We start from the raw sequence: 14,492 nt of genomic DNA, 5'->3' as shown, positions 1-14,492 counted from the left end.
TAGCCTCTAATAGCTTACAGTCTATTGTTTTGTACAATTGTGCTCTCTGCTTGGCAGGAGCTGGCTACAAGACTTTCAGGTGGTATGGATATGCAAGCCATATGCATTTAACACTTGGAGAGATGGAGAAGGGAGGATGAAAATTGGTCTACCTGCAGAGAGAGAGGAAAGGAATAATTGCTCAAAGTAACGGGGGTGATGTCTGAGAGAGCATTATTACTACTTAACTACTTAGCTCAGCAAGGCAATTGGGAAATGTTACTTGGTAGTAGGCAGTTATGACAGTATGGTGCTTAACACAGTGAGGTATTTGTCTATAGTGCTTGTGGGCATGCTGTTAAACAGGTGAATTTATTACTTGCTGTTGCTTTTTTCCTCTTAAAAAAATGCTCTTTATAAATCTACTGCTACTATTTATAGAACTTACTTATAAAACTCTGAATAAAACTTCTTTTCTTTTCTTTCCCCTCCCTCATCCTTGCATATCTGGGTATTGCAGACCCAACACTCTTTGCAAAGCAACTAACACGATTAGTATTTGGAAAGTGTGCAAGGATGAAAACTGTAATGGAGTTATGTAGAAATGCCAGTCACTGCAATCTCACTGGCAATGCATCTTGAAAATCTCTTAGGGTTAAGGTTTAGTATATGGATGGTAAGGTAGTAAGGGAAAAAGGAGGAACATAGCTCATTACTCTTCGTTGAAAACATAGCTAACCTGCAAGTAAATAGTGAATTGACTGATCACTTTAAAACTGCCTTGCCCAGTAGCAGAACTGCATAAAATTGTGTACAAAACAGTTTGGTATGGCATTTTTTTCTTTTTTCAAGTGAAGTTGCTCAATCATAGCTAAAGGTGTTCAACCCCTCGGCATCAGCATAGGGGAGGTCCCGATGCTCTGGCCCCTGTGCGTTGGCTCCATAGTCTGACTTCACCATTGGTTTGACTTTTGATGGACCTTATGCTGACTTGATTCAATCCAAAAGCCTTGCAAAAATGCTACTTGTACTAGTTTTATGCTGGTTTAACAAGCTGGATCAGTTTGGTACAGTCTGACAAGTACCAAAGTCAGTAGAAAGGGACAAAGATCAGTACCACCTCTTATGATGATTGCTTAGGGTGTGACTTTGCCTTTGCTTGCAAAGTAAGTATCTCTGCCTGCCTCTTTTTATAGTACATTGTTATAACCAAAAGGTCATGATTTCTTCACAGGGGTGTAATATATATATCAGTACATAGATGCACATATATAGGTATTGAGTTTGGATCTGGTATTAAATGGGTCTAGGACACAGTAATATACTAATTATTTTTATCTAAAGGTATTAATGAAGTGGAAAGTGTAAGAATAGAAAGATTAAAAAAAAAAAACCAAACCAAAACAAAAAACACTTCAAGAGTTCATAAATAGCATGTCTTGAACTGATCTTATTGGATAACAGATATGCTCAGTTACCTTAGTTGCAATGGTTGCCTGAAAATTTAGGAGTAGGAGTGAAACTAATCGGACTTTCAAGGTGTGTAACCCATGATAACTGGTGACAATGTGGGCTCATTGATCCCTAACACTTTTGGCTTTCCTCAGTTTGCCTATGTTTTATCTAGATTAGTGCTCCGATTATGGAGCAGTGATAGTGGCTTCTGTGCTTCTTTGAGAGTTTTCTGCTACTTAAGGATAATTCAGATTCTCCAGCAGCAGCTGCTGAACTGTTGTATTTTAGTCTGGGTTATTAAGGTAACCCAAAGTTGGCATTGCTTTTTGTGAGGTAGACAAAACTTAAGCAGCTACGTCAAAGCAACGTGAGCCACTCTTGTAGTGGAGATGGAAAACGGAAGAGGGGAGAGAAGCTAGGGCAGGACTTAGTTCAACTGTTGTAGACCAAGCTGTTTTCACTCCTGAATCAGTTCCTTAATCTTGCTCATGAGAGATACTACTAGTTTTTCTTTAAAGCAGTCTGTCTCATTATAGGAAACTCAGGAAGTAACTTGAGGGCTGTGCAGGGACTGATTCTGTAAGGTGCTGAGTTTTTGAGTAACTGCTTAGTGAATGTGCTTGACTCCCACCCAAAGCCAGTGGGAGTTCAGGGTATGCATAGCATTCCAAATAACCCTTTTTATTCTTAAAGATGTCTTGATAAAAGGAGCTTGTAAAACAATGATTTGTTTTCTTTCTGTTCTGTGGGTATAAATTATAACATATGCATGAAAAGGAAATGGATAACAGTTTTTTCTGTTTTAAAAAATGGCTAGAAACAAGCAACAATGTCAAAGGCAAGGACATATGAATCTTATTTGATTTAAATCTGTTCTTATGCCAATTATGTGTGGTTTTGCTAGCTTGAGAAATAAATCCGCTGAATGGTCTTAACTGGTAACATATTCTTTCCTGCATTAGTTCAGAGAAAACTCTGATAAACTTTAGGTACAAAGTTTTAAATGTACTGAGTCTTGCTTTTAGCTATAGCTGCCTGTTTTTCTGGATTTAATAACACTAGCAGCTTATAAAGGATTGGTTTTCATTGCCGTAGACTTACACAGATCCATCAAAAGTATAAACAAAGCCTCATATTCCATAGCAAAGGAGTCTAAAATTTTACATAAAGCTTCTAGTTGCAGTAGGCTACTATACATAGTTACATTATTTATTATGTTAAAATGGAGGCTTTTAATAAGTTAAGCTCACAAATAAAGATTAATAGTCGATAGAGTAGTACTTCTGATACTTTGATGAAAAGCTCTGCATGTTTTACGCTGCCCAGCACTTACTTCTTAATATATCAAAGATGTTTCTGCTGGAAATGCGCAACTGAGAAGCTGAAGCGGTGGGCAGATGGGAAAATGGAATATGCACACGAGCTGAATGTTCTTGAGTCAGCAGTGAAGTAGCAAATAGTGCATGACAAGCTGTCTTTTAAGACTTCAGGCTTAATCAGTTCAGATCTCAGTCATTTGCCTCCCTTGGAGTATTGCTCCAGGACCTTGCTGACTCAAGGAAACAGAACTGGAGCAGAGAACAAATTGAGGTTTGGGGATTTTTCTTCCCTGAAAAAAAGCAACTGTTTGGGTTTTTTAAAGGAAAATAACAAAGCCATGCTGCAAAAGTCTAGTATGGTTAATAAGGCTTTGAGCTCCTTTAAGTTGCAATATCCCTCTTGCATTTTTTGGATTTTTCTCTTTAAGGAAGGCCTGTATGCCAGTTGATGTCAACTCTGCCTTTTCTCATTAACGGCCTATTCTTAAGTGAGTTTTAATTATAGTAATAATTGCAGAGGGCAGAGGCTTCTAGATGACAGTGAAAGGTCTCTCTTGCGTCCAGGTAAACATGCCTTTGGTTTCCGTATTGAGGGCAGGGAGATGTGAAATCACTGTGGTTGCCGCCTCCCCCTTAGAGTCCAGCTGTTGATAAAATTACAGCCTGGTATGTAGGAGAATTCCTGCTTCTGCTGGCATGAGAGAATGAGCTGGGAGGGGCACGATGGGGCTGGTTATTTTGGTGGCTGTGCCAGTTTACCCGAGTGTTGATCTTTCGTAGGTAGAAATGTGACCTAAATAGTGACCATATCCAAGTGTAGAACATGGAGTAAGAAACATGCCTATTGGGAGGCAAACTCAGTAATTCTTTCGAGGCTGTCCCTAACATATGTTGAAAGAACTGAGCTGGCAAAAAGTACTGGAAAAAATACTGTTTTGGAGGGGCAAGCTTTGGTTGCAGCATTTCTGTTTGCATGCTCGGCGTTCACAGAATCACGGAATCTTCAGAGTTGGAAGGGACCTCTAGAGATCATCTAGTCGAACTCCCCTGCTAGAGCAGGATTACCTAAAGCACATCTCTCAGGGCTGCATCCAGGCAGGTCTTGAAAATCTCCAGAGAAGGGGACTCCACAACCTCCCTGGGCAGCCTGTTCCAGTGCTCTGTCACCCTCACCGTAAAGAAGTTTTTCCGTGTATTTGAACGGAACTTCCTATGTTCTAGCTTGTGCCCATTGCCCCTTGTCCTGTCACTGGGAACCATTGAAAAGAGCCTGGCTCCATCCTCCTTAAACCCACCCTTTAGGTACTTGTAAACATTAATCAGGTCCCCCCTCAACCTTCTCTTCTCCAGGCTAAAGAGTCCCAGCTCTTTCAGCCTTTCCTCATAAGGGAGATGCTCCAGTCCCATCGTTTAGCTAATAGCTGTATCTTTGCCATCTTCATAGGGTTATGCCAGTGGCTTCTTCGACAGTTACATAAGTCCATAGGTCAGTGGGGAGGGAGTAGCCTTTACCTTAATTCTTTCTCAGCCAAAGTAATATGCTAAAAAAATCAGAGAGCTTTTTTGGTGTAAGCGGTACATGCTGGTAATTGAATCAGATTGCCAGTGAGGCATGGGAAATGCATCCTGTGCAGCTAGGGACCTGACATGTTTGGATATGCCAAATAATGTCTTTGCCTTTCCCTCCCAAAATGATACATGTCCTGAGAACATCTCCAGTTGAGAGAGAGAATATATGCTGAGTTACACAAATGTGTAAGGTATGGGTGTGATTGTTAAAGATTCAAAAATTAAACTACAAGGTAAGTGTTCAGAAATATACTTATTAGTTAAGTGTTCAGCTATACCAAGAAAACTAAAACAAGCATTTGTAGAGAAGATTTACCGTGTGCTCTTGTTCCTTAGTATTTTGGTTTTCATTTGTTCTATTTTTTTTAAATCTCCTATTTAAATGCAAGTTTATTTCTGCTTTTAAATGCTCCAAGACCCCTGCATAAGGCATTTCAACTGTGAAATTTGTCTGTTACCCATGCTTTATGCAGCTTTAGGCATATTTTACTCTTCATCTCCCCCTGCCGGCGCTATTGCATGACTAAATAGGTACTGTAACATGATTTCAGGTATGGATAATTTCTTTGAAAAGACAGTTTAAAAAATATTTTCATGAATTAAATACAAATCACTATTTAAGCTCTCTGAGGCTTGACTGTAAACACCCCCTCATTTTCCAGTCACTGCAGTATGGAGCAATGCCCTGGAAACCAGGAATGGAACTCTTATGGGGGCCAGCAGCACCAGTTGATCTTCACACTGCCAGTGTGAAGTTTGCACTGTCTGCAAAGCCTAAGGGAAAAAAAAAAAAAAACTAAGGGAATTCCTTATTTTAATTTATGTATTTGTCAAAATGTGTATTTTCAATTTACTTTTTTGCTGCCAGGGGGTCTTTGAACAGTTTTGATGCTAATCAGTCCAAGCTGAGAAGTACGCAGTGATATTAAGATGGTTGTTAAGTTCTATTAGAAGCATTGTATTAAATGGAAAAAGTTCCAAAAAAATGGGAAAAGTCCTTTTCTATCGAGAAACAGCTACCATTAATTAGTTCTGGAGGGACTAGAAATTGTGTTAATTTTCTCCCCACTTCAAATCCAGGTCAGAATAGTTACCTGGGAGCATGCTCTGCTCACCTTATTTCCCTTTTGCTGGTATCTCTCTCTGCACAGGGCAGTATAGTCACTACATCTCTTGGGCTGCATCACTAGTTTGGAACCTACTCTCCTTCTCAGTCCTTGACTCGTTTTCATTCTTTAACCTTTTTGCTGAATATCTGTTATTTTCTTTATATGTCTTGAGGGGCTCTGCTGGAAAGAGTTTTTTCTTCGTTTCTTTTGAATAAGTGGGAAAATGAAATACTTGTTATTTTGAATCTGTGGATAAGATCTGTGTAACTTCCTAAGGCATCATGTATTGTCTTCTGTTTTTATTCTATGAATGTGCAACATAACATGCTCTACATGATTTTCAAACATAATTGAATAAATAGTTTCATTATGTAGAATGGATGAGATTTAAAAATCAAATATATAATTCACTGATGGCCTGTGTTTAAATGTCTAACAATATTTTCCATTACTAATAATCTGGCAAAATGTTGTGTCTAATGGGTTAGGTCAGCTAAGAACTAGACAGTGGCTCGGGGTGTTCCTCTGCTCTTTTGCTTATTGACAATGAATCACAATTGTCTCCTCATGTTTCATTTCTGTGTTTTGAGAAATTGATTTAGGTCGTTGCTTCCAGCTCACGTCCTTTCCTAACTGACTCTTCACCGTCTGGTCTTCTCCTGGAATTACACCACGATGTCTGCCTCCATGGGCTGCTTTGTCCAGTCCTTTCACTCAGTCTGGGTGCGCTTTCTCTCTTGAGGTTGCAGCCACTGTACAGCTCAAGGCATCCATGTAATATTGTCCTCTATTTAAATCTCTCTGCATGCATAATTTAGGTTGTATAGCAGCTTTCTGGGGTCTTTTTTTCAGCTGTGGGTTTCCATTCTGTGAAAGGGATGTGACGAGGGTGACTGTTCTCATGTGCCAGCTTCAGTGAAATTTTTGGCTAGCTGTTCACAGAAACGTTTCACTGTGATCATGCCACCAGGTATCCCCAGACTAGTCACTAGAGGTCAACATCATCATCTTCTAATAGAGCACTAAATACCACGTTAATTAAAGGACAGTCTCTTGCTTGTAGCAGTTGCTTTCTCTAAATGCTTTAAATGTTCATGGTGGGATGTTACTGATTCTGCCACTGTACAAGGCTAGGAAGACAGAAGATGTAAAACAGGAGTTAATAGTTGCTCACAGTGCTGGCTTTTTAAAAGTGCCAGGAGCAAGAAAAAAATAAATCTGAAGGCCTCTGCCTTTCTGTGCCTGAGGCTGCTTTTGGTGAGTGCCTTGGGTAACAGTGGCAAAGCCAACGGGGTAGAGCAATAAAGAAAACTTTTCCGGAGCCAGTGCTGTGTGTCAGAGTTGTAGGTCTTCCAGCTAATGTGTGTGTAGCCAGGGACACCTGTCAGTACAACATGCACTTCATCAGCACTATTAACTCTTGGGGATACCTAGGATTTTCCAGATGCAGAAGTGTTATCTTTACATTACTACTTGGAGATGCTTTTTACTGTTTCTAGCTTGGAGAAGCACATAGTCTATCTGAAGTCTCTGACAAACTGTTCCATAATTGGATGGAAGTTAAGAAAACTGAAGCCAAGGAGGAAGAGCCTAAGACTGCATCATTTCATGAGCAGCTGAAGGAACAAAGTCTGGCCTACAGATCAGTATCCCTAAAGATTTCCTCATAGTTGGGGTATTTAAAAGTGACCTCCCTCTTACAGATTTTTCTGCTGTTTAACTTAATCTTGCAGGCTTCCTCTTGGCTGGAACACTTGCAGGATCTTCTTCCCCTAGGTAGCCAGTTGTCTATTTTCATGCAACTTGAAGGAACTTGGTTTACCTGAGACTTCTATTCTTTTGTTAAATTTGTTTGAAATCAACCAGCACATTCAGTATTTATTAGGGGTATGACACAGATTGCATCATTACTTTAATGTTTATTCCTTACCTAATTTCCTGTGGGAATATGACATAAATAGTCTTTATCCCAAAAAATCTGCAGAAACCGTATTTGTTACTATGACAGCAGTATCCTCCGGGCTAAATCATCCACTCTGCATTTAGTGAACTTTGAAAGAGGTGAAGGAAGGAACACTTTTAGGGAGAACATGGATCAGAGTTCCAAGTGTGCAACTATATAGACCAAACCTCTTTCAGTTTATAACTTTATCTGCAAGGTCTAAGAGGAACATTGAAGATGGGGAAAGGAAGGGAAGATGGACCTATCCAAAGGCACAGAATAAGATTGTCTGGGTATAATTATCAAGGCTTTAACTAGGCAGGATTTTCATTGTTACGTCTGTTGGAAAGTTGCTCGTAATTCCCTGTCTTTTTTTTTCATAAAAACATAGCATACATGTCAAATTTATAGAACTTGAGCCAATAACATGTTTTTATTTGTTAGACTGGATTAAAAGGAAACAGAAACAGTACTTCACAAACTTCTCCCCCCCCCCCCTCCCCCCCCCCGTAGGAGTTGTCTTCTCACTTGCTGTCAAGAGACTTGCCAGGAGAGGGAATGCAGACTGCCCTCTGTTCTGGCTGGGCTGCTGTGCATTGCTGTTTCCCTTTTAGCAAATGCAGCTTGACTGCTGCTGGGCTATAAGCTAGGCCCATGGGCTGTGCCAGGCAGCTCTCCAGCTCCTCTGGGCTAGCTCAGGATCTCTGCACAGTGGTGCCTTGTGAGGGGGAGTCATACCGCCATGCGGAGACTAAAGGCCACGCCACTGAGATGCTATGGAGGTAACAGCAAAATATAGGTGCAGTGTGAAAAAGTTCTGTTCTTGTTTTCTGTGCAGAGCTGGTGCATCACCTTTGGTAGACTGACACCGCTGTGTGTTTTCACAGTGTAAGTCTGAAGGAGAGCTATCAATCTCTCCTATCAATCTGGCGTACAGTGCTGTTGTCAGGGCTAAGCTCAAATTCCATGAATAGTGTGAGCTGGCACAAACTGATGGTACTGCTGAGGGAGATGGCTCTGATGCCCTCTCCTCCCTCCTTCCCTCCCTGCGCGTGCAAATATTTCTGCAGCTGTGTGAACAATGTCCGCATGGGCAAGCTAAACAGGCCTGGGGCAGAGGCCCAAGCACTAGCATGCTCTCTGTTCATAGTGCACATTGTGGTATAGTCTATGGCACAGCTCTGGGATGGTCAGCACCTTTCCCAGCAATGCTCTGGGTGGCACAGGACAGTGACTGTTTCCAGCTGGCACTTGGGATGTAGTCCCGTTGGTGGCAATAAGGGAGTTTAGCTGTATGGATGCAGGCTCTTCTTTGCAATAAGTAGGTATGAAAAGTAACTATAATATCGTGTCATTGTTCTTTAAACCTTGATAAGCTGACAGTGTTTGGTTATCGTTGGACTCATATAAGTGAGGTTTTCATACTCCTGCCTCTCTCTCTGCTGAACCAAAAAGTAAACGAGTAACAGAAATACGAGAGCATTTGAAAACCGGTTTCATGAAATGCTGTACCTAGTTTTTGTGTTCCATCTGAGCATCTTTGTATATGATGGAAAGACCACCTAAAATTGGAAGTATGTGAATACTGAACAGTAACCATGATGTCACCTGGGTTTGATCCCAATGTCTTAAGAAGTTGCAGTCTTTACTCACCAACAGCCAGTGTCAGGACCTGAGCCGTGCTTGATAAAGCTAAGAAGCAAACACTTCCAGGGTTGAAACCGTACTAGATTTTGCACCTCTAAGAGTCAATTTATTTAAAAGTAAATGCTCCAGCATGTTGGAGCAGAGGTTCCCTGAAGGAGGAGAGCAGAAGGCTCGACTGGAAGGATTGCTCTCATTATATCCAGAGGCCAAAGTTTTGCACATGCTGTGTGGTACTTTCCTTTGAAAGTGCTCTGCGTAACCACTGTTTCAGAGTAGGTTCCAGTCAGCAGAACTGATTTCTTAATGAACCTGAATAGGCAGGTTTTTTATTGCTCTTGAACCCCATATTGCACTGCTCTCCTTTCCCCTCAGAACTGCAGAGTTCACCCGTTTCTATATAATTATTGCCTTTTACTTAGTCATTCATTTATTATTGCTAGAAGGAAGCATGGTCATAGAGCTCTTAACATCTCCATTAGCACTGCATTCAAGCTAAAAGTGGATTTGGTTTTATAAGATAAAAACATGGAGAGATTACGTTTTATGTTGAGATAATTTTGTACTGCTTTGTTTCAAGGTTTGCTCTTGACATGTAGGCTTCCTGTCAGCCTAGCAAAGGTCTTCTAACATGTCTGTTTTCTTCATTCTTCTTTTCATAAACTAAAATATCCTAGTGGTGCAGAGACTGTCGCCATTACCTTTGTTCCCTCTTTATAGTTGTATTTTACACAATAATCTCCGGGAAACAATCCTATTCCTGGAAATTCATCGCATTCCACGCAGTTGTGTGGCCTCAATGATGGTGTTCTTCCACTGAATCACTTGAAGTAGCTGAACTTCCATTTGCGTTTGGGATTCCTGGAAGGTTTGTCATGTACAGTGCTCTAAAAAAGCAATACAGCAGTTGAAGCCTGGCGTAGAAAAATGCACAGTTCAGTCTCTTAAATTGTTATTAGCCAGTCTAAAGGGGAAGTTGTCTACTGCGTAGCCTGAGTCTTAAAGGTCTCAAGTGTAAATATATACTCTTTAGCCTCTTGCTGAACAAAGAGTCATTGCACCGTGTACAGTCCAACCAACAGCTAGACCAAAACAGCTTGCATGGATGTTGCATCCCCTTATGTTTGTGCTATAGTAAACAATCTTACCTCTCATCTCAGCTGCGTGCAGGCTTGTTTTAGTATGTAAGCATGTGTATGTATATGCAAATACATACTGCCTTGATTCTAAACACTTTAGTATGATGGTTATTCGTATAGATAGAAACTTCTGGCAATGCAGCCTGGGCTCCTTGGGCAATGTTGTAAATCACGTCCACCAGAAAAACACCTATGGCTGTGAGGAGGGAAGAATGAAGCACTCAGACTATGATCTTTCAACTATATGAATGGCTCACAGGCAGAGCTTGGAGGATACAAATGCACTTCTAGAAGTAACAACAAAGAGACTTTTAAATATGGAGTCACTGACCTAGCTGAATTGGGTATAGAGCCAGTGGAGAGTCAACCTTTGACAACCTAGGAAAGGGGAAAGTAAAAATGAGAGAGTCAAGTGCATGCTCTGTGTATGATGCCTGAATAGTTGGACTAACAATTAGTGTAGGCCACAGATTGCTGTTATTTATGCCCTCTCACCACAAAAGACTGTTCCCAAACACTGCTCACTCTCCTGTGAGGTTCCCTGCTTCAGAAGCTGTGCTCACCATGGCCTTTGTACCAAAGGGGTCCCGGAGCAGTGAAGTACATTGTCTTTTGGGTTGTTCTCCTACTGAAGTAGTGTGAAGTAGCCAGAGTTGAAATTGTAAACTACCCCTACGTTTTTTGGTGGTTTGTTTGTTTTTTTCCAATAGTTGGATTCAAATTGTTTCCTACTGAAGTGTAAGGCTCAGACTGAAAAACAACAGAGGAAAAAAACCTTTTAACCGTGTGTTGAAATGGAGGCAAGTCTGAACATAGCAGGCATAATTGCAGTGGGGTCAGATGTGTTCCACGTAAGCGACTGTCGGCTGGTGAATAAGCACAAAGCACAGCGCAGGATGTGTGCCGGCTTCCGCCGTCGGAAGTAGTGTTGGCCCAGACTGTTGTCATGTATAAGCAGCAAAAGGTGTATCCATTCATCCTCTGCGTGGGCCTAGCCTAATGACACAGGAGAATATTGGGAAGCTGCCTTCTGCCATTACACTAGTGATTTAAAGAATCATACTGGTACCAAACCAGAATGATGATGTGGACATTTTTGTTCTATCGTGCCTCCATTGATGGCAGCAGTATGTATGGCCCGTGAGCTGCGCTTACACGCTGGGCATGAAAGCTTACACCAGAACGTACTTTTACAGCATAATAGCTCAGTGATGCTTAGCACTATGAATCCAAAAATATGATTACTTTTATCTGACCGGACTCTTCTGCATTAGGAACCCCACAACTCTTAAGCTACTGAGCTCACACAGAAGCCACCAAACAGCACCGTACATTTTGCTCCTTACCAGCTATGTCTGCCTCAGGTAATCCCCTTTGCAGGTAAATTACTGATTTAACTCATCCCCAGTCCCCTGAGACTTCCTCTCTCCTGCCAGGCACCGTATTTCAGAGAATCATTTAGACGTGCGGGTTTTTTCAGTGTTGATCTGTTCCAGCAATTAACACAAAACATGGTTTATTTTCAGTTTAGGCAGCCGAGACTTCTGCTATATTTTAGTGCTTTCTAATTTTGAGAATCTATTCTAATCCTGACCCTTTCACACCTAACAAGCATACCATGTGTCTGATTACTCAGGTTCCCATGCAAAGTAGGAAATTCAAAATTCCAGATGATTAACAAAGATTTCTTTTTGTTTATTTTGAGATGACTGTTTTAAAATACCATAAAAAAATTAGGGACCTGTTTCTCAAACATTTACTTTATCATTTAAATGTGTAAAAGGATATTTTCATTCAGAATGCGCTGTGTTTTTTAAATTATGATTTGTTGACTCAGGTTTGCTAGCAGTACAAGATCTGCAAGTAAGTGTTTAAGACAGTGGTCAAAAAGGCGAGTGATTCAATGGTGGAATTTCATGGTGGGGGGGTGGTACTAGGGAAAAACAATCCAAGCTGAGGTGTAATGACAGTGAAAGACCTGAATCCTCCTTGAAGCATCCAAGCCCAAAGGATGATGCAAAGTGGACCACTACCACCAGTCTGTTATCCCTTAGCAGGATGTCAGCCAAGGAACACGCCACGTAACCAGTGACTCAGTCTGAGCCAGGGTACCGGTCAGGATAGGTCACCGCTCTGGCAAACAGAGACTTACCTAAAAGTAGAGCTGCTTTGTATTAATTTGTAAATTCTGTGCATAAATTTATTTATGAGCAGACTGGCTCTGCGAGTATCATGGTCTGATTTGTGTGAGGGGCAGAAGGCTCTTGAGAAAACCCAACACCTGAACTAAGCTATCTCTCTGTGAGCGTTTGAATGAGGGTAGGAGATGGTGCCCACACAGAAAAAGCCTGTATGCGTGTCAGACCAAGTACAGCAGTGCAGCAGAGAACATCAGAGGGTGCAGATTGGGGGGGGAAAAGGCTGGGCGATAGGACCTGGAGCAGCCTCAGTTACCACCCAAGGTAGAGACTGACTCTTGTCCTAAAATCCTCTGCCAGAAGGTCTGTCTTTGCTACTGCTTGTTTATTCAGTCACACCCATAAAGGTGCACTGGTAGTAATAAAAGCCTCTATTATTTTGAAAGTAGCATTTAATAAAGTGCTTGTTCTGAGCTCCAGCTGCTGGGCCCCATCCCTCCTGCCTCATGTGAGCTACCCCCACTCATTGCATCACATCTAAAATTAGTCAAGATGCTGTATCCCGTGAAGCACACGGCTCAGTGGCTCGGAGCTGTGAGAGCCGTACCAAGCATAGGTGCATAGCTCCCCAGTTAGGAAGATGTTTTCAGACGGATCACTGAAGAAAACCTAATGATGATCAGAAATGTAACAGAGGTAAAGCATCGTTCAAACCCAGGAGCTCCAGTTCAGCCAGAGGTCAGAAAATGGGAGTTAGTCCTATTTCTTTTGGCATGCGTTTGGCTCTCTGTTTTCTCAACAATACGAGGTACGTGGGGACAGCTGTCAATAGCTTCTCTACAGAGAACTAGTTGGGCCAAATTCTTCCCTGATGTAATTGCACTGCTTCCATTGTAATCATACCGGTGATGAATGCGGCTCCTCTTTACTTAGGAACAACAAAAGAGCTCATGAGATTAAACATCCTTTCAGTGTTTTCCTTCTGATTAAAGCAGGTTTTAGTACATAGAATATGCTGCAGGGTTAAGAAATGATAGCGTATTCTTCACCTTGCTCTGAAGCTTTGCTGCTTCTGCCCAGACTCAGCCCATAGCATCTGTGCAATTTACTTTAAAAGTCTGTATTTCCAGTGTGCTGCTGCTATTTAAACATCTGGTGCACTTAAAATTCATATTTCACAAGCACTAGTCTGGGGGGAGAGGGGTTAAAATGTAAAACTAGAGAAAAGCAAGCTAGGAGAAAAGATAAACTTTGTCAGAAACTTCAAGCAGCTGAGAAGAACTAGAGCTATCAAATAATGCATTTTGGATTTGAGCTGAACTAAATCACAGAAGCAGTTTTTCAGTACTTCGTCTGAAAGCAATTTAGCTTTTCTGTGTTAGCAGATTATGCGTTTTCAACAGTTGTTGGAAAGATGACTTATGAAAAGCATTTTCATTGTGGGTGTGTGTCCAAGTACAGACAAAGCTCTCACACTGAAACCCCTGCTTACTTGCCCAGATCTCTCCTGAAGCTGAGAGGGGACGTGGTCTGTCAAGCTCTGCGCAGCACCATCCCCTCAGCCCCAGCTGTGCTTGGGACCCCAGATTTTTGGGTATGGGATGGCTCTGGTTTTTTTTTTTAAGGGTGCATCCTCGCATTATCAGGGGATTGGAGAGAAAAAAAAGAAAGGAAAAACAAAACCCTCAGCAGGAATCAGTAGAAGGTGGGGGCAGATGCTACGTTGGTGCCAAGCAAGGACTTCAGGGCTGAGCATCCTGAACCTGGATCATACCAGGAAATCAGCCCACGGGTACGTGAACGGGGGATAACTGTCACGTAAGCACTGACGGTGCTATCTGTCCCTGTGTCCAACTGGGTTTGGAGGCTGGTTTTAACTCGGGTGCAAACCAGCACTGCTCTTGGTTCTGTTGTAGTGTAAGTAACAGAAGGCAGCGCTCAGTAGCAGCAACAGCACTACTGGAGTTTGTAAATGACAAATGACAGAATAGGTCAATCGACAGTAGAGGCAAACGTGCTAAGTTTGCAGTAATGGCATTTCTTATGTGACCTCTGGAGTCCATGAAAAACAGAGAGGCAACCTGAAATCAAGGGATGGCAAAAACATGCAGTCATACAGATGGTCGAATCCTGTTTCTGTTGCCTATCCTTTTGGTAGAAACAATACTTTTGTAAAACAAATACCCCCAAATTACTTC

This window comes from Rissa tridactyla, chromosome 8, assembly GCF_028500815.1.
Source record: "Rissa tridactyla isolate bRisTri1 chromosome 8, bRisTri1.patW.cur.20221130, whole genome shotgun sequence".
Classification (NCBI taxonomy): domain Eukaryota; kingdom Metazoa; phylum Chordata; class Aves; order Charadriiformes; family Laridae; genus Rissa; species Rissa tridactyla.
Note: the sequence above shows the minus strand (reverse complement) of the source record.